Source organism: Malaclemys terrapin, chromosome 6 (assembly GCF_027887155.1).
Source record: "Malaclemys terrapin pileata isolate rMalTer1 chromosome 6, rMalTer1.hap1, whole genome shotgun sequence".
Lineage (NCBI taxonomy): Eukaryota > Metazoa > Chordata > Testudines > Emydidae > Malaclemys > Malaclemys terrapin.
Window position 1 is genome coordinate 51,986,481 of NC_071510.1, and position 19,374 is coordinate 52,005,854.

The window sequence follows — 19,374 nt, forward strand, 5'->3', positions numbered from 1 at the left end:
GGGGCGGGTTTTCAACAAACAGAACTTTCACACCGTAGCCTGGCCAGTCATGAAACTGGTTTTCAAAGCTTCTCTGATGCGCAGCGCTTCCTGGTGTGATCTTCTAATTGCCCTGGTGTCTGGCTGCGCATAATCAGCAGCCAGGCGATTTGCCTCAACCTCCCACTCCGCCATAAAGATCTCCCCCTTACTCTCACAGAGATTCTGGAGCACACAGCAAGCAGCAATAACAATGGGGATATTGGTTTGGCTGAGGTCTGACCGAGTCAGTAACAAGCACCAGCGACCTTTTAAACGTCCAAATGCACATTTACCACCATTCTGCACTTGCTCAGCCTGTAGTTGAACATCTCCTGACTCCTGTCCAGGCTGCCTGTGTATGGCTTCATGAGCCATGGCATTAAGGGATAAGCTGGGTCCCCAAGGATAACTATAGGCATTTCAACATCCCCAACAGTTATTTTCTGGTCCGGGAAGTAAGTTCCTTGCTGCAGCCGTTTAAACAGAGTGGTGTTCCTGAAGACACGAGCGTCATGAACCCTTCCCGGCCAGCCCATGCTGATGTTGGTGAAACGTCTCTTGTGATCCACAAGTGCTTGCAGCACCATTGAAAAGTACCCCTTGCGGTTTATGTACTGGGTACCCTGGTGCTCCGGTGCCAAGATAGGGATATGGGTTCCATCTATCGCCCCACCACAGTTAGGGAATCCCATTGCAGCAAAGCTATCCACTATGACCTGCACATTTCCCAGAGTCACTAACTTTCGTAGCAGCAGCTCAGTGATTGCTTTGGCTACTTGCATCACAGCAGCCCCCACAGTAGATTTGCCCATTCCAAATTGATTCCCGACTGACCGGTAGCTGTCTGGCGTTGCAAGCTTCCACAGGGCTATCGCCACTCGCTTCTCAACTGTGAGGGCTGCTCTCATCTTGGTATTCTGGCGCTTCAGGCCAGGGGAAAGCAAGTCATAAAGTTCCATGAAACTGCCCTTACGCATGCGAAAGTTTCGCAGCCACTGGGAATCGTCCCACACCTGCAACACTATGCGGTCCCACCAGTCTGTGCTTGTTTCCCGGGCCCAGAATCGGCGTTCCACAGCTATAACCTGCCCCATTAGCAGCATGATCTCCAAAGCACCGGGGCCCGCAGTTTGATAGAATTCCATGTCCATGTCCTCATCACTCTCGCCGCCGCGCTGCCGTAGCCTACTCCTCGCCGCCTGGTTTTGCAGGTTCTGGTTCAGCATAAACTGCACGATAACGCGCGAGGTGTTTACAATGTTCATGACTGCTGTCTTGAGCTGAGCGGGCTCCATGCTTGCCGTGGTATGGCGTCTGCACTGTTCACCCAGGAAAAAGGTGCGAAATGGTTGTCTGCCATTGCTTCTCTGGAGAGAGGGGGAGGATGTACCCAGAACCACCCGCGACAATGTTTTTGGCCCCATCAGGCATTGGGATTTCAACCCAGAATTCCAATGGGCGGAGGAGACTGCGGGAGCTATGGGATAGCTACCCACAGTGCAACGCTCCGGAAATCGATGCTAGCCCCGGTACATGGACGCACACTGCCGAATTAATGTGCTTAGTGTGGCCGCATACATTCGACTTTATACAATCTGTTTCCAAAATTCGAATTCTGTAAATTCGGATTAATCCCGTAGTGTAGACATACCCTAATTCAGACTGGAAATAAGGAGTAAATTTTAACAGTAAGGATAGTTCACCATTGGAACAATTTACCAAGGGATGTGCTGGCCATTTTTAAATCAAGATTCAATGTTTACTAAAGTATGCTGTAAGAATTATTTTGGGGACATTATCTGCTCTGTGTTACGCAGGGGATCAAACTAGATTATCACAATGATCCCTTCTGGCTTGGAATCTATTAACCCTCATTAAGAATTGTAGTGCTACAAGGCTTAAATGCAGCAAGATTTTTTAAATCTCTCACTTTCCATGATCAAAATCTTCATGAAATAAAATCAGCATTATCTCCACCAGTTATTTTTTTTCTTCTTCCCTCTAAGTTAAAACAACAGGAACTTCTAGTTCAGGATTTTTATTTTAGCATTTTGGTTGGTTCTTCTCACTTTTTGTAACTCTTACAGGCTCATCCGTTAATATATTATGAGCCTATGCATGCACATAAGAGGCTACATTATATCAAATAATGCTTAAATAGGCCCTACATTTCCCTTGCTATATTTAAGAGTAAGATTATTTGCAAAATTTGTCAAAGGAGACTAGAAGATTTATGACCTTCCAACATTATCCACTGCCCAAGTCATTAACAGTATTAAAGTCTCTGGGGGTCATTTACAGTTTTATTAGTCTTATTAACTTTTTTCCTACTTATCAAATGCATGCAATGGTTTCTATAACACCTATACAGTTGCCAATCCCCGATCAAATTGTTTCTTTTGGCTTTTTTTCCCTTACTACCTTTATTAATTTATTATAACAATCCATGGCAATCCACAGGGTCACAGTACACTCCTTTTTTGGGACATGGCTGACACAAAAGCATATTCATTCTCTATGCAGAAATTGCCAAACTGAATTAACCAGGCTCAAAGCCAATCTTTTCAGTTCTGTAACAGCAAAAAATCAAATAAAAGTTGAAAACAGTTTAAGAAAAAAATCACATTGTGAACTTGTTTAAGACATTTAATCATTATACTTCAGAATGGAGGCCTGATGATGATCCCCCAGCTTAAGTCTATGGAAGTTACGCTATTCTCTTCAACAGATGCAGCACTAAGTTCTTAAGATTTACAAATATATTTCAACATAAAAGACACATTAAAAGTAGTTTTTAGGTTACCACAAGATGTGACCTAAGCACAGGACTAGAAGCCAGAAATTCCAAGTTCTAATGATGGCCCTGACAAAACCTCTCTGTGGTCTTGGTCTACTCACTTAGCCTCTCTGTGTCTCAGGCTATGTAGCTAAGTAGTATTGTTCCAGTTTAATAGCTGTGGAAACTTAGCCCTGGTCTATACCTAAAACTTAGGTCAACCTAGCTGTGTCACTCACAGTTTGAAAAATTCACACCTTTGAGATACACGGGCACGTCTACACTACAGCCCTAAAGACTTACAGCCACTGCAGTAATTATTGCGATGACTGATGACACACTACCCTCCTTCTGTCAGTGGTGTGCGTCCTCACCAGCGTGAGGGGCTGAAAGCCAGGACACTCAGCTCCGTGCAACTCCCTGCTGGGAGCCCAGCTGCTTCCCTGGGCTCTCGCCTCCTGCCCAGAAGCAACAAAGACAGCCGCCCTGGCTTCTCACCTCTCTGAGCAGGTAAGCTGGGCAGGTGCACACCGGCTGGGAGTGGGGAGCCAGTGGCAACCGGGCTCTAGCTGCCCAGCTTTCTGGTCAATTTCACAATTCCAGCATGGAGCCCTGAAATTGACAAGACAGCCGATGTACATAATGCACGGAGTCGCCCTAACTACACCAACAAACACTATGCTTCCACTATGAGGTGGAATTATTATATCCATGTAGTAGGGCACTTACATTGGCAGGACAAAGCTGTAGTGTGTATACTGACATAATTAGGTCAACCTAAACTACCTCATGCTGACCTAACTGTGTAGTGTAGACCAGGCCATATTTAAACCAAACCTCAGTTCTGGTATAGACATTGCTAGGTTGTCAGGAGAATTCTTCCACCAACCTAGCTACCACCTCTCAAGTGTGTGGATTTACTACAGTGAAAGGAAAAACCCCATCTGTCGCTGTAGCAAATAGCTGTTCAACCCCCACCCCAAAATCCAAAGATCTCATAGAATTTTACAACCATGAATTAAACCTTCAAATCCCGTGAGGTAGCACTGTAATGTAGCTGTTACTTAAATTCAAAGTATTTTTATTTACTTGCCAACTCAATATCTCAAACATCCCTTAAACAGCTATGGATGCAACTCCCTGCTCTATTTTAGGTGTTACTCATTAGCTGTTGGAGAGGTAACACAGAAACCTTGATTCAAGTCTCGGCAGATAACAAACCTTTCAGTTCCAATTTTATAAAGCAATATTGTCGCTATATAGTCCTTTTCATACTTTGTTATGTATTCAATAAAGTACTATATGTTCACTGAAATAAGCTGGTTTATCACAAATGGAAAAATTCATCATATTTAACAAAGAGGAGGAAAAATTATCTCAGTGCACTTTTCCTGGGATTAGCACTATATTCTCACCAAATTGTGGTGCTTAGATCAAACAAAAAGAGAGAGTATGTATTTTAGTTAACTCCTTGCACTTCATCTGATGAATTATATTACTGCTACTTTAATATCTAATGATTAGCCTTTACCAATAGGGAATGGGGGAGAGGGAGGGAGGGGAGAGACAGCGGAACAGTGACCCAAGAAATACAGATGGAAATGTCTGGTAGAGGTATTGGCCTTCCGCACTGCACGTGATGGAGCAGAATTGGGGACCATTTAGGCATCAATAGTACACAGAGGGTAAGGTTTTACCATCTGCTATGGATAGAGACACCGAGAATACTTACATAAATGTCTCTGTTTAACAATGGGATTCATAAGTTCACTGCCCTGCACAGGTTCAATAGGCTGAAAGGAATAACTGAGGGACATATGCACAGGAAGGACTAATTCCTGTACTGTTGTTCAATTAGAGATCTTTATTTTCCAAACAAAACAAAAAAAATACCTACCCTTCAGAGTTTGTTATGCTGGATTAACTCGTAGGCTAATAAGGCTATAGCCTTAGGCCCTCCTATTTTTAGGCCCTACTGTAGGCCCTCCATTCCATATTGAAGTAACAGCTGAGAGATGGTAGCAAGGCCATCGGAAATTTTCTCTCTCATTAGATATTGATTTGTACAAATTAATCCATCAAGATCGTGAATTCAATTTATGGGTGGTTGTGATTTTGTCTTCGTGGACTAAGCAAGTGTTTGTGGGCCCAAGCAATACTGAACTTTGTACATAGTAGGCCTACACTGGACAACAGAAACCATGTCAAAAAAAGGAGGCTGGCAGAAACTGAAGGAGGCCAAAGAAAGACGGCAAAGACAGGCTGTAGTGCTGAAAGGTACTCCTTCTCTCGTGACATTTTTTCCTCCTACTAAGTCTGGTGGTGAGGAAGTCCAGGCAAATACCAGCCCAAGTGATCCTGCTTCGCCTGCGCCAGATGAAAAGGAGCAGCCTCCTGTGACTTCTCTAGCTGCAGTCTCACTCCTCTCTTCTGAAGACTTTCCCAGTGATAATAATACAAAAATATCCTTCTCCAACGATCCAGGCGAGTGGGACACGACTTCTCAAAATCTCATTGCCTATTGGACTGAGAAAGGGCCACAGAAATGGCAGAATCTAGATGCTGACTTTTTATTGACAAAGCAAGAGTACACCAATCAGAATCGTTATCTGACCAAATCAATGTTTGAATATGTGAAACCTAACAAACAGTTTGGCAAGTGAGAATGGCTCATCTATTTGCCTTCCAAGAAGAAAATGTACTGTTTTTATTGCTGCCTATTTTCTGATACCAAAAAGTGGGGAAAGTTCGGCAAAGGCTTCAGTGATTGGAAGAATACTGCATACATTACCAATCATGCACGAGTGAGCAGCATACGTTGTCCATTAGCAGCTACCATGCCCAAAAGAAAGTTAGTGGCAGAATTGATACCCAACTGGAAAACCAGTTTTTGGAAGCTCATGCTTATTGGAAGAACGTCCTCAAACGCGTAGCTGAAACATAGTTTTTCTTGCTGAGCGTGGTCTGCCATTCCATGGCTCATATAAGACTGTTGGATCGAAACCCAATGACAATTACCTTGGCGTTCTAGAGCTAATCGCTAAATTTGACCCTTTCTTAGCTCAACACATCAATGAACATGCAAATCATGGAAAAGGCCACACATCATATCTATGTGATGAATTCATTGCACTGCTGGCAAAGAAGATGCTATCAGCCTTTGTACATGAGATCAAAAATGTGGGATTTTTTCAGTGTCCATCGCCTCAACACTGGATGTGTCACATGTAGATCAGTTGACTGTCATCTTGCGTAATGTGCTACCTAGAGGACCAGTTGAGCATTTCATGACCTTCATAAACATCACCAGCCACACAGGGAGAAACTTGCCTCATACCTACTCAATTTCCTCACCGAAAATGGGATTGACATCAGCCTTTGTCATGGCCAAAGCTATGACAATGCAAGTAATAGGAGCGGCAAATATTCCGGGATGCAGGCAAAGAAAAAAAGAGCGCAATGCTTTGGTTCATTACATACCATGTGCTGCTCACTCACTCAAACTTGTTGGCCAGTCTGCCGTGGATTGTTGTGTTGAAGCAGTTTGGATTTGTCCAAGAATTGTACAATTTCTTCTCTGCATTAACCAGTTGATGAAACCAAATGCCACAAAAGACAGAAGACATGCGACAATGCTACTGCCCACTCACTCAGTGGCAAGGAGGCTTTCAAAGTTAATACCTTCATCACAATCATCGACAAACTGAAGAGTTCATTAGAACATCGGATCGAAGCTTATGAAAATATTAACAAAACCGTTAGTGTGCTGACAAATTTTTCACCTAACATTTCAAGTTCCAAAGTCAGTGAAAGTATCAAACGTCTGTGTCAGAAGTACCCAGATGATCTCCCGATCTCCCAGTAGATTTTACTAAAGAATTTCTTCAGTTTGTTGAATTCACATCACTCTCAGATAGAGAGAGAAAAGATGATGAAAGCAAATCTATTTGGATGTACCGAGTTATCACTGAATCCAATGTGATAAAACGTTTCCCAAATGTTGTAACTGCATTACGGCTGTGTTTGTCACTAATGATCACTAACTGTAGTGGAGAACATTCCTTCTCCTCTAACAAGGGTCAAAAATGCCCTCTGATCCACCATGACTCAAGAGGATCTCAGTGCTTTGTCACTGTTGAGCACTGAGAATGAAATAGTCTTTGAATTACGATGACATCATTCATGACTTTGCCACAGCTAAAGCTAGGGAAAAAATGTTTGTTTGAAGAATTGAGTGTAATGAGAGTAGAATAAACTTGTTAATTTTACATAATAGTATGTAAATATGTATGTAGACAAACGTTTGATGACGTCATAATTTTTTTTGCAATATGTAATTCATACTTAGGCCCTTCCCTCCCATTAGCCCCTCATAACCTTAATGTGACCCTGGACAATGCTACATTATTTATGGCACTAATAATACAGGACCAGATGTATGGGATGTTAACTATAGGTGATAAGTAGTTTACAGGCAAAATATGAACTCAAAACATGTTTATGGAGTCACGTCTTTCAAGTTCCATTCAATGAGGGGGAGGGAGTTGTCAGGGACAAATTTCTGTCAGAAATTATTCCTGGGTCCCAAAGTTTGAAAAAGGTCCACGTTCAAACAAATGCACTTTCCTCCCCATGGCCAGATCTTGTGAATCTACAAGCAAGGTTTAGCTTCAGGGCCATTCTCACCACTTTGCTGGCTCACTGAAGCTGGAAATTGAATAAGATCTCATCCCTATTGCAAAAACAGAACTTAGTCTCAGAAAAACAAATTTCCCCTTTTAAGTCTAATCTATAATTAAGTGAGCCAAAATATAAAATAAAATTGATCTACACCTCTACCTCGATATAACACGACCCGATATAACATGAATTTGGATACAACGTGGTAAAGCAGAGCTCGGGGGGGGCGGGGCTGCGCACTTTGGTGGATCAAAGCAAGTTCAATATAACGCGTTTTCACCTATAACACGGTAAGATTTTTTGGCTCCCGAGGACAGCGTTATATCGAGGTAGAGGTGTATTTCCCAGTAACTGGAGGAACTGCACTACAGAAAGTATTCATACAGGAGGCCACTACCTGCCAGAGTCAGACAGAAACAGGGACTACAAGAAAATAGTTTTTTTCCACCTGAACTGGAACTCGGCTAACTTACAGCCTCTCTCAGAGAAACCAATCAAGAATCACTTCTGGTGAGCTGACACTCAAGAGGCACATTTGATATGCCCAGCTAATTAATGACATAAGTTAGGGTTACCATACGTCCGGATTTTCCCGGACATGTCTGGCTTTTTGGGCTCCAAATCCCCGTCCGGGGGGAAATCCCAAAAAGCCGGACATGTCCGGGAAAATCGGGACAGGCGGGCGGCGGTGCTGGGCCGGGGGCCGGCGGCGCCGAGCGCCGGGGGCCGGCGGGGCTGAGTGCCGGCGGTGCCGGGGACCAGGTGCACTGAGCACCGGGGGCCGGCGGGGCCGAGCGCCGGCGGGGCCGGGGACCAGGGGGGGGCCGAGCGCCGGCGGGGCCGGGGACCGGGGGCCAGGGACCAGGGGGGGGCCGAGCGCCGGCGGGGCCGGGGACCGGGGGCCAGCGGGACCGAGTGCCGGCGGGGCCGGGGACCGGGGGCACCGAGCACCGGCGGGGCCGGGGACCGGGGGCACCGAGCGCCGGGGGTGCCGGGGACTGGGGGCACCGAGCGCCGGGGGCCAGCGGGGCCGAGCGCCGGGGGTGCCGGGGACCGGGGGCACCGAGCGCCGGTGGGGCCGGGGACCAGGGGGGCCGAGGGCCGGCGGGGCCGAGCGGGCCGGGAGGTGCCGAGCGCCGGCGGGGCCGGGGACCAGGGGGGCCGAGGGGTGCTGAGCGGGCCAGGGGTGTTCGGCCGGGGGTCCGGGGGTGCTTGGCCGGGGGTCCGGGGGCCGGGCCGGGGACCGGCAGTGCTGGGCGGGCCAGGGATGCTCGGCCGGGGGCCGGGCCCGGGGCCGGCACCTCCTCCCCCCACACCCCCCCTTACCTGCTTCAGGCTTCCCGCGAATCAAATGTTCGCGGGAAGCAGGGGAGGGGGCGGAGTTGGGGCGGGGACTTTGGGGAAGGGGCGGAGTTGGGGCGTGGGCGGGGCTGGGGCGTGCCCTCCTTTTGGAGGCTCAAAATATGGTAACCCTAACATAAGTGAAATACTGTGCAAGTTCTCCCACATGATGTATTACAATAAACACTACTCAAAATTCAATGTATCATAGAATAGCAGTCTGATAAAGTTTGCCAATATACAAAAACGGAGAGGAAAGTTTGCAAAAAGCTTCTCCAGGCTACTCATAGATGTGAACAATATTTAGAGAAACCACTGCTGGTTCATGGATGCAATTGGAATTCAAACCAAGATTAATTTTCAATACTTTTGCTGGCAAGTCAAAAAACCTTTCACTATTTACACAGAACAAACTTTCTGGGGAGGAGACCATCTTTTCATGAAGGGTGGATACAACACCTAGCACAATGAGACCCCTATTTCTAACTAGGCCTGAGGTACTACCACAATACAAAATAACAACAGTAACTAGACAAAGATGAAAGAAACATACTGCTGGTATCAAAAATGTCACTTAACCACCAACACCCAAAAACACACACAATAAACCTACCACCACTAGCAGTCGATCAGAAATGCTAATTGTAAGTCAACATTTCAAATCCATTATTAGGCAAATCTCATGTAAGTCAGTCAATGGGAGCTTTGTCAGAGAAAGGAGTTCAAGAATGGGCACTTATTTTTAAATACATTTCAGAGTTTATATACAGCATAAAGGTATGAATTTAAATTGTTCTGTAAATCAGAAACTTTGCTCCCTGGGACAGACTTGTGCACTACTCATCTAACTGAAATGATTTCAACCTTTCCTATTGCAAAGATCAGCTTACAATAGTCCTGAGCAGTTTCCAGAAATTTAACTGATTTAAGTGGTTCTAAAAGATTAAAATTAAATGCAATAGTTTTAACATATAATTTGAAAGTGTATTTATTTTATTTGCTAAACAGCCAACTTTTTGCCCTACTCCAGAGGCTAAATTCACCACAGAGTAGAGAAATTTTACCACTTCATAAATATCTTGTTAACAGCTAAACTATGACCTAGGCAGGATACTTCATCACAAAACAGAACATTAAATCAACTGAACTCATTTTTGTTAAAAAGGCAATGTAAACCACAGCCCTTGCACAGTGAAAAAAAAAAATCCCCTATGCAGGGAGGAATGATGACTAAGTAGTAAAAATGAAAGCACTGGTCTTTTACCCCTGGGACCTATGGTTCCAGTCCAAATTACATTTTTAAATTAAAGACATTTGGTAGGTCTATTTTGGACAGTCATCCAAATCACAAAACCACCACACATTTCAGTATAACTTGGCAGTCCCTGCACAGAAAAGCCCAAGTCTGACCTAACTGACTCAGAATTACCAAAGAGAGTGGGCTTGCTAGTTCAAAGATAAAAGTCACTGGGAGAAAAGTATGAAGAAACTCATACAGAATGCATACCTTATATGTACCAAAAGGAGAAAGGAGTTCACAATTTCCACTTTTTCATAACCAACAGTATTAATTTACAGAAAAAAAGAATGTTGACTTCTTTCAAATAGTTAAAAGCCAAGCCCATTATTTTTACTGTAGCATTGTAACTCTCAAAATAAAATGGAGAAATTCATCTCTCCATCACTGTTTCAAATGTAACCATCTGACAGCAGTTCAGTGACTTGAGGTGCCTACCCATCACAAGAGCCATGACAACAAGTGGCAGGTAGACCAAGATCTGGACACAAACTCCACTCTCTTCTAATCCTTAGGGTCGGGACCATACTGGTGGAGATGCATGTATTGACGGTGCTATACCTGTTGACTGTGGCAAATTAAGAATCTAGTGTTGTAGGAGATTGGGAAAAAAGGGACAGAATGAAATTGAATCTGGGCAGAGAACAACATACCTAACAGGATGGAAATAGAAAATATGTAAAGAGAAGGGAGAAGTTAGAATGAAGGAACAGGACCTACAGGACCTACAAAGATGGGGGTTAAAGGAAATGGACAGGGAAGGAGAGAATGCATGATACACGGCAAACATTTATGAAATGCATAGTTTTATAGTATTAACTGGCTTTAGTTCCAAGCTTGAACATTTATTTAAATTAGTCTATGGACTCAAGTTTACTACGATGATGAAGTTATATGTTCTGAACTGTGCAGTAATGCTAATTAACCAAATTGTCATGTCACATATTTAGCCACACAAAAAGTTAAGGATTTCTAAACACTTTATTCCACAGCAGAGAGGAACAAGAAAACATAAACCACTAAGGATTGTGGTTAATCCCTTAAAATGTTGTAAACGTGCATTTCTAAAAAAATTAAGAGACCAAGTTTTGAAAATTCTCAGTAAACCTCATCTGAACCCAGGGAAAAAGAATGTGCAAAACCTTTACCATTTAGTAGTTCTGTCTTACCTCTGCCTTGCAAAACAATTAATTTCCTTCTCTGGTTAAAAGCTATAATGATATACTGTACTTTATTACAGAAAGGCAAATAGTTTAAGCATAACTCACAGGAGCATAGAATAATGAGAGTTTCTACTGTAGGGTGAATTTATGGTCTTGGGGCCAAACTTTGACACTTGGCTCCTGGCTTGCACTGAGGGATGGTGTGGAGCCAAGTCATCCCTAAGGAGGAACAATCCCTCCCATATCTCTCTGGCACATAGTAGGAGCAGTCAGTCTGCAAAGTCTGTATATCCATGTTGCCTAAAGTGTGAGTGACATCCCTCAACAGTGAGAGAGTAGTGCACAAATGACTAGTGGGGCAAGGGGTGCAGAGAGACCTCAATTCTTCTCCAGAGTCTCAGCTTTCACTTTTTTAAGTCTTTAGCTGTTATGGTTACAAAAAAATAAAAATAACAAACCAACAACCACCACCTCAGACTGTTAAGCAAGTGTAACAGATTCAAAGACACTTTACTGAGATTGCAGAGAGCCTAAAATCATAGCTCTGAGGTATGAACTGCCCCATTCATTTCAATGGATGGTACTCCTCCAGAGTAATCTAGACGTTCAGGAGTGCACAGAGAGTGTAGTCCCTGAGCTCTCCGAAGTTCTCAGAATTGTTCCTTGCCATTGGATGGGGCACAATGTTATCGGAAAGAATCAGTCCTGGAACTTTCGCTCCCTCTCCCTACACAAGGGCCTGGGGAGTCTGGTCCTTGATGAGTAAGACCACATTCAAAATTATTTCTGTATGGCAAATCCATTGCCTACTGTTGAGGTAGATTTGCCATATCACCTCAATGAGATGTGCAAGTTTTCTTCAAAAAATGATATGATCAGAAATTATCTAGAGTAGACAGAACATTCGTAAGACATTTTTCATCTAACATTTTTAGAAATCCATGCACCCTGCCTGCAACAGCAATTACTACAGATTCCCCATTCCATAAAATTGTTCATTCATCCGCATCCCATTCCTAACTTTGTGAATGATTCCCAGAATCCTTCTGTATGATGCCCCTATGGGCACCTATTAAAATGTTTTAGTAATATTATGATCACAACTCATTTCTTTATATCCTCATTATGTTGGAAGGTTTTGTAAAAATGTCTAATCTATGTGCCCTAAATTTTAAAAAAATAAATCATGAAACTCTAGCGTGGGGTAGGCAACCTATGGCACACATGCCGAAGGCAGCACGCGAGCTGATTTTCAGTGGCACTCACACTGCCCGGGTCCTGGCCACTGGTCCGGGGAGCTCTGCATTTTAATTTAATTTTAAATGAAGTTTCTTAAACATTTTTAAAAAATCTTATTTACTTACATACAACAATAGTTTAGTTACATATTATAGACTTATAGAAAGAGACCCTCTAAAAACATTAAAATGTATTACTGGCACGCGAAACCTTAAATTAGAGTGAATAAATGAAGACTCGACACACCACTTCTGAAAGATTGCTGACCCCTCCTCTAGCTAGTTTGACATACTTAAGTATCAGGATTTAAAGAGATTCAGTAAGTCTTCTACAGCACTATGCTGACAAAAACAGGACAAGGCAAATGAGAGAGGAGCCTCAGAAGGTTATACAGGTTGGATAAGTATCCAAAAATTCACATATTAATGTCCAAACCAACTGAGTCTGCAAAACTGGATTACAACTCTAGCAAGAACAGACACAGTTTTTCCAAGACATCTAGTATTGCTTCTGGTCTGGCTGGAAATACCTCAAGATTATTCACCCTTGCAGCATTAAATTGCTTCCAGCCAGAACTAGGAAGTGCAATTATTAAAAAAATTAAAACAGCAAAGTTATCCTCAAATAGGTTTGGTTCAGATCCTGTTCAAGCTTGTAATTTTATCCAAGCCAGATCACCTATCCTTATGCAAGGGATTTTGGTCAAAAAGAAGAGAATTTGCCATCAGCCACCACAGTAACCACAGAATATCTTAAATTTTCAAGGTCTCAAATAGTGGCAACTTCAGCTATCAGGGTTCCCAGGGTACTAGTCTAGGTGATGTCTTTATTTCTTGTTCCCCAGTAAAGGTATTCCCCACAAGGTTAGTATGTTTTTGGCTTATCAAAAGATTCTTTTTGTTTCTTCAGTTTTATTTTAAAACATCCCTTCAAAACGATGTATGGTCTACATCACTTCTTTCAACACACTGTCCTAAAACTTATGGGGTAATTATGAATAGACACAACTTCTTCCTTGATACTTTGAATTCAGACTTATCCTAATATATGTATATTCCAACTGCTCAATTATATTTAAAATACAAAATTAATGTTTTAATAGGGAGGTATAAACTTCCTCTAACTTACCTCTAGTCCATATATCATTTTTATGTCATAACAATAATTATGGCAGAAGACTCTCCTACCTGACACATTCAGTTTAAAAATGATCATTCATTTTTACCTACTGCGATGCAAGGCTTAGGATGAAGGTCCTAAAACTCAGCTAAGCAGCATTTGCTGGAGTTTACAATCCAAGGGGGTTTTTGAGGTTCATTATCTTCCTCATTCTGGTAATAGAAGAAGTGCTTTGGGGCATTTGTCTTTAACCAACAACTACCTAGAAGTTTGCCTCAAGACAGGACACTTGGAGGCCAATGATGTCCTCTATGGACATTACAGAAGAAGCTCAGGAGCGTAAGATTTACAGACATTTGAATCCTAAGTGGCAATCAGCTGTGAGGATATCCTGAAAAGGTCTGTAACAAAATCAAGCCCAAGCAATTAGAAAACATAAGGGGCACACAAAAATATTACATCTCTTAGGTTGTTTTAAGTATAAGATAAAGGAGAATATGTGAATTTTATTTTAAAATGTATTTGAAAGTCCCAATTCAAGTTTTGTTACTGAGCAGGGCTGGCTCTTTTTTTTTTTTTTGCTTGGGGTGGCAAAAAGGTTAAAAAAGCCCCGCCGAAACAAAACAAATAAACAAAACAAAAAAAACCGAGCGCCGCCCCGCCACCCCAAGATTGGCTGCCCCTTACAAAGTGCCGCCCCAAGCACGTGCTTGGTCGGCTGGTGCCTGGAGCCGGCCCTGTTACTGAGACAGGTTATAAATTAGAACCACACAGATAAGAGATTATTACTTGTAACTTACTTGTAGAGCATCTAAGGCCTTGTCTACACTACAGAGTTTTGTCAACAAAAGTCAGGTTTCATTGACAAAACAGTGAAGGTGTACACACTGAAATGCTTCTCCTGCTGATGTAACTCCCCTGCTATGCCGACATGCTAAAACATGGGTGGCCAAACTATGGCTCGCAAGCCGCATGCGGCTCTTTAACAGTTAAAGTGCAGCTTGCGGAGCTCCCCCCTCCCCACCTACCAGACTGGGAGAAGGGGGGAGCTCTGGGCTTCTATCCTGCAGCGGTGTGGTGGGGCTAGGAGCTTCTGCCAAAGATAACTTGCCTACTGAGAGTAGGGGGAAGAATTTAAAGGTTCATCTCCCCCAACAGCTTTAGTCATACACCCCAGGCATGCCCCCCTGTACCCTCAGCAACCCCTCCCTACAGCTCCCAGGTGTTAGCTCCACCTGGAGAGGCAGCAGCAAAGAGCTGGGAGCTGCAGGGAGGGGCCACTGTTTCAGCTCCATGAGGAGAGGCTTGTTTTGTGAGCCAGCGGACTCTGAGGGGGGTGCTCTAGGCTCTCCCCCCGCAGATGTGGCATGCAGCTGGATGTCCTTGGGCATGATGGTGACTCTCTTGGTGTGGATGGTGCACTGGTTGGTGTCCTCGAAGAGCCCCATGAAATAGGCCTTGCTCACCTCCTGCAGGGCCATGACAGCCGAGCTCTGGAAGTGCAGATCGGTCTTGAAGTCCTGGGCGATCTCCCGCACCAGGCGCTGGAAGGGCAGCTTGCGGATCAGCAGCTTGGTGAATTTCCCGCAGGGCCAGGGTGCCAGGGCGGTAGTAATGGGGCTTCTTCACCCCATCCGTGGTGGGGGCGCTTTTCAGGGCAGCCTTAGTGGCAAGCTGCTTGCGAGGCTCTTGCCACCTGTGGATTCACGAGCTGTCTGCTTGGTACAGACCATCCTTGCTGAGCGTGCTACCAACCTCTCTCCGGTCCAGCAAAAACAGCAGCACTCTCTGCAGCTCCCAGCTGTTTGCCGCTGCCTCTCCCCATGGTCACAGCTCCCAGCGTGGCTCTCAGTCCCCCACACTGCCCCTCTTCAGTTGACGGAGATGCTCCTGGTAAGGACACGCACCACCGACAGAAGAAGGGTAGTGAGGACATCAGCCACCACACTAATTAATGGGGTGGTTGTAAGTGCACCCAGCATAGGTTAACTTAAGATTGTAGTGTAGACATAGCCTAAAGCAAACGTTTGAGTATAAATAAGTGACCCTTAAAAAAAAAAAAAAAAGATTTTTTCTTTGATGACAGTCCACTGGAAGAAGATATTTAAGATATGGGGATACAGACAAGAGAAGCTGTGATCTTTCTAAACCTCTGTAATGAATCAAAATTACTTTACAGCTCAAATGGAAGAATAATGTTGGGAAATTACAAATTTAAAACATTTTTAAAAAAGAAATTCTAGAGGAGAAATTCTAGAAATGTATTTTATGGAATTCTCTGGCTTTTAGTTAGAAAATGCACATTTATTAAAGTACTGAAAATACTACTGGTAGGGCCATATCAGAAGATAAAAGGGGAATTTCTGATTGGCACATCCTTTCATGGACACAGTACTACCATAGGGTAAATTATTTTAAAATTATGTACTACTGGGATCTCATGCCAACTAGACTAAAATTAGAGGAGAGAAAGTCTAATATGTGTTGGGGGTGATGCAGGAAATTCTCTACATATTTGGTGGGAATGCCCAAAGGTAGTAAAATTTTAGAAGCAAATAGTTATAGAGCTTAAAGAGATTACAGATCATGACCTCCCTCTTGAGCCACCAATATTATATCTGCATGTCCCAAATGAGAAAGTATATATTTTAGAAAAACAAATTAATGAAACAATTTACTGGTGGCAGCCAGATGTGCAAGTGTTGACTGCTGGAAGAGGAAGGAAGTAACTAGTTTAAAAATGCAGTATGGCAGAATTTGTATTGATCATGGAAAAACTAGCCTAACAGACGTAATAATAAGGAAATGGTATTTCCATGTGCATTACTATTCATCAATTTTTAAAATTTCTTATCAAATAAAGTCAAACTCCTTATTTCATATACTAAACAGTATAGATCAAGAAATTCTAGATATTTGACCCAAGTCGTGATGTGCAGTATGATGTTGTCTTATTTTAGTCAGTAGGATTCTTTGATATTCTGATTTAGATGAATGTTGCTTTATACATTTTGTGGACATATTATTGTATTACTGAAGCATTTTCAGGGGTGGGAGAGAGTTGAAGAAGAAAACGAGGGTTTGCACTGTCTCTCTTTTGTTTGCATATTTCTTTATGGTTGATCATTTTAATGTGTGGATATGCATAACTCTGGTATGTGCATATGTTGAATTATTAATTCAATATTTTACAGATGCAGATATATGTAAACAGGTGCTGTTCCCATTTTGCTACCAAGTATATACATAATACAAAGGTCTTGGTCTACATTTGCCCCTTTCCTCACATTTGTCTTTATCTTAAAACAAGAAAATATGAACCTTAGCCTAAGCTTTTTCCGGAGTTAGATTGTTCCTAAGGTTTTCTCTTCTAGACCTCTCTTTCTTTGTCCCTGGCTCTGTAATCCTCTGAAAAACACTCAAGCCCTTTTCTACACCTGAAGCTGGTGCTAATGAAACCCACCTGGTCTGGCTGTCAGGTGAGTCAGCAAAATAATTTTCTGAGATTCTCCCCATATAGTAACCTTATTTAAATGTCCTAGGTTGTAGTTTATGTTGTGATAGAAATTTATTTTTCTTTAAACTAAAATTTAAGAAGAGAAGATATGTATTTGGCTAGTAACAAACAATATTGATATCTCTATGCTATTTCATTTTTCACTGTTTTTCTTGGGAAATTGAGTTTAAACATTTTTAATCTCTTTTCCTCTAAGTTACAGGGTATGCCAATCACTCTAAACAAAAATGTGATATTGTATGATCTTTAAAATGTTAAAATAAAATATTATCCTTATAGTTCAGTTTATGATCCAGTTGGACAGTTAGTATGTTGTGTTGAAAAGTTAGTTTGAATTAACTGAGTGTGAAAGCTAACTTGTAGCAGAACCATGACTGAATTTGTCTTTTCTTTATACAACAAAGGAAAGTCATTCTAGTTAAATACACAAAAGTATAGAAAAATAACGTTAAGGCATTAAGCTGGCAAAAGGAAGGAAAATCAGTTAAAGAAGCCACTTCATCCTGAAATAATACTTACCAGATGAGCTGTTAATGAACCGCCTAAAACAATTTTAAACCGGACAAGGAGCAGTGACCTAAAGTTATGGGAGAAAATGTTTAGGCTATAGATATCAGGAGAAGTTTTCAACAGTCAGAGCAATTGGAAGCCAGAAATCTAAGTTCAGTAGGGTTCATAGGTCTCCCCAGGTTTCTCAGTGAGTTTTTTCCAATAGGAGAGAACACCAATTAATATTAAGACCACTAAGTCATCTAGTCTGACTTCTGTATATCGCAGGACATGAAATTTCATTCAGCTACCACTGATCTACAATTTTTGAGAAGTCGTCTGCTTCAGAGATAAAATGTGCTATTTATTATGTATTTTGATGTACTGAATTCAAATATGACAATTAAAACAACTGATTGGCTACTGTTTCTAAGATATTTAAGTTTTTACATTTTATGTCTATGTATATTGTGTAGATAGTAGAGTTTTAATCATAAATTGTAAACCTAGGTTTTTTCATGTGTTTATGGTTGCTTTACATGATAATATATCACCTGTCCTGTTTATGGAACACTTTAAAAATCAGCAAAAGGGTTATATAAATAAAATTTATTATGAAACAAAAGGCAAAAAACTATTATGTACATAGTTAGTCCTATTCAGTATCTACTCAGCGCTTCTTGGCTTGTCTCTTGTATTCATTAAATGGAGCATCTCTTGTCACTGTCCAGCAATAGTCTGCAAGCATTGATGGGCTCCATTTGCCCTGATAGCATTTCTCCATTGTTGCAATGTCCTGGTGAAATCGCTCGCCGTGCTCGTCGCTCACTGCTCTGCCTTTCCATGCCGTCTTTTCCTTGCCATGCAGTGCATGGTCAAATGCATCATCTCAAAGAAGTTCACGAATCTGAGGACCAACAAAGACACCTTCCTTTATCTTAGCTTCACTTAGCCTTGGAAATTTTCCACGGAGGTACTTGAAAGCTGCTTGTGTTTTGTCAATGGCCTTGACAAAGTTTTTCATCAGACCCAGCTTGATGTGTAAGGATGGTAACAAAATCTTCCTTGATTCAACAAGTGGTGGATGCTGAACACTTTTCCTCCCAGGCTCCAATGACTGTCGGTGTGGCCAATCTTTCTTGATGTAGTGGAAATCTCTTACACGACTATCCCATTCGCAGAGAAAACAGCAGTACTTTGTGTATCCAGTCTGCAGACCAAGCAAGAGAGCAACAACCTTCAAATCGCCACAAAGCTGCCACTGATGTTGGTCATAGTTTATGCACCTCAAAAGTTGTTTCATGTTGTCATAGGTTTCCTTCATATGGACTGCATGACCAACTGGAATTGATGGCAAAACATTGCCATTATGCAGTAAAACAGCTTTAAGACTCATCTTCGATGAATCAATGAACAGTCTCCACTCATCTGGATCGTGAACGATGTTGAGGGCTGCCATCACACCATCGATGTTGTTGCAGGCTACAAGATCACCTTCCATGAAGAAGAATGGGACAAGATCCTTTTGACGGTCACAGAACATGGAAACCCTAACAACACCTGCCAGGATATTCCACTGCTGTAGTCTGGAGGCCAGCAGCTCTGTCTTACTTTTGGGTAGTTCCAAATCCCTGACAAGGTCATTCAGTTCACCTTGTGTTATGAGGTGTGGTTCAGAGGAGGAGGATGGGAGAAAATGTGGGTCCTGTGACATTGATGGTTCAGGACCAGA

General features: G+C 42.6%; 1 protein-coding gene and 1 pseudogene across 1 annotated transcript in view; both read right to left on the minus strand.

The window, feature by feature from the left end:
- Window positions 1-19,374, minus strand: part of ROR2 (receptor tyrosine kinase like orphan receptor 2) — a 241,920-nt gene that overhangs the window by 213,349 nt on the left and 9,197 nt on the right. The gene's annotated exons all lie outside the window — the stretch shown is intronic.
- Window positions 11,657-15,369, minus strand: LOC128838971 (histone H3-like; annotated as a pseudogene).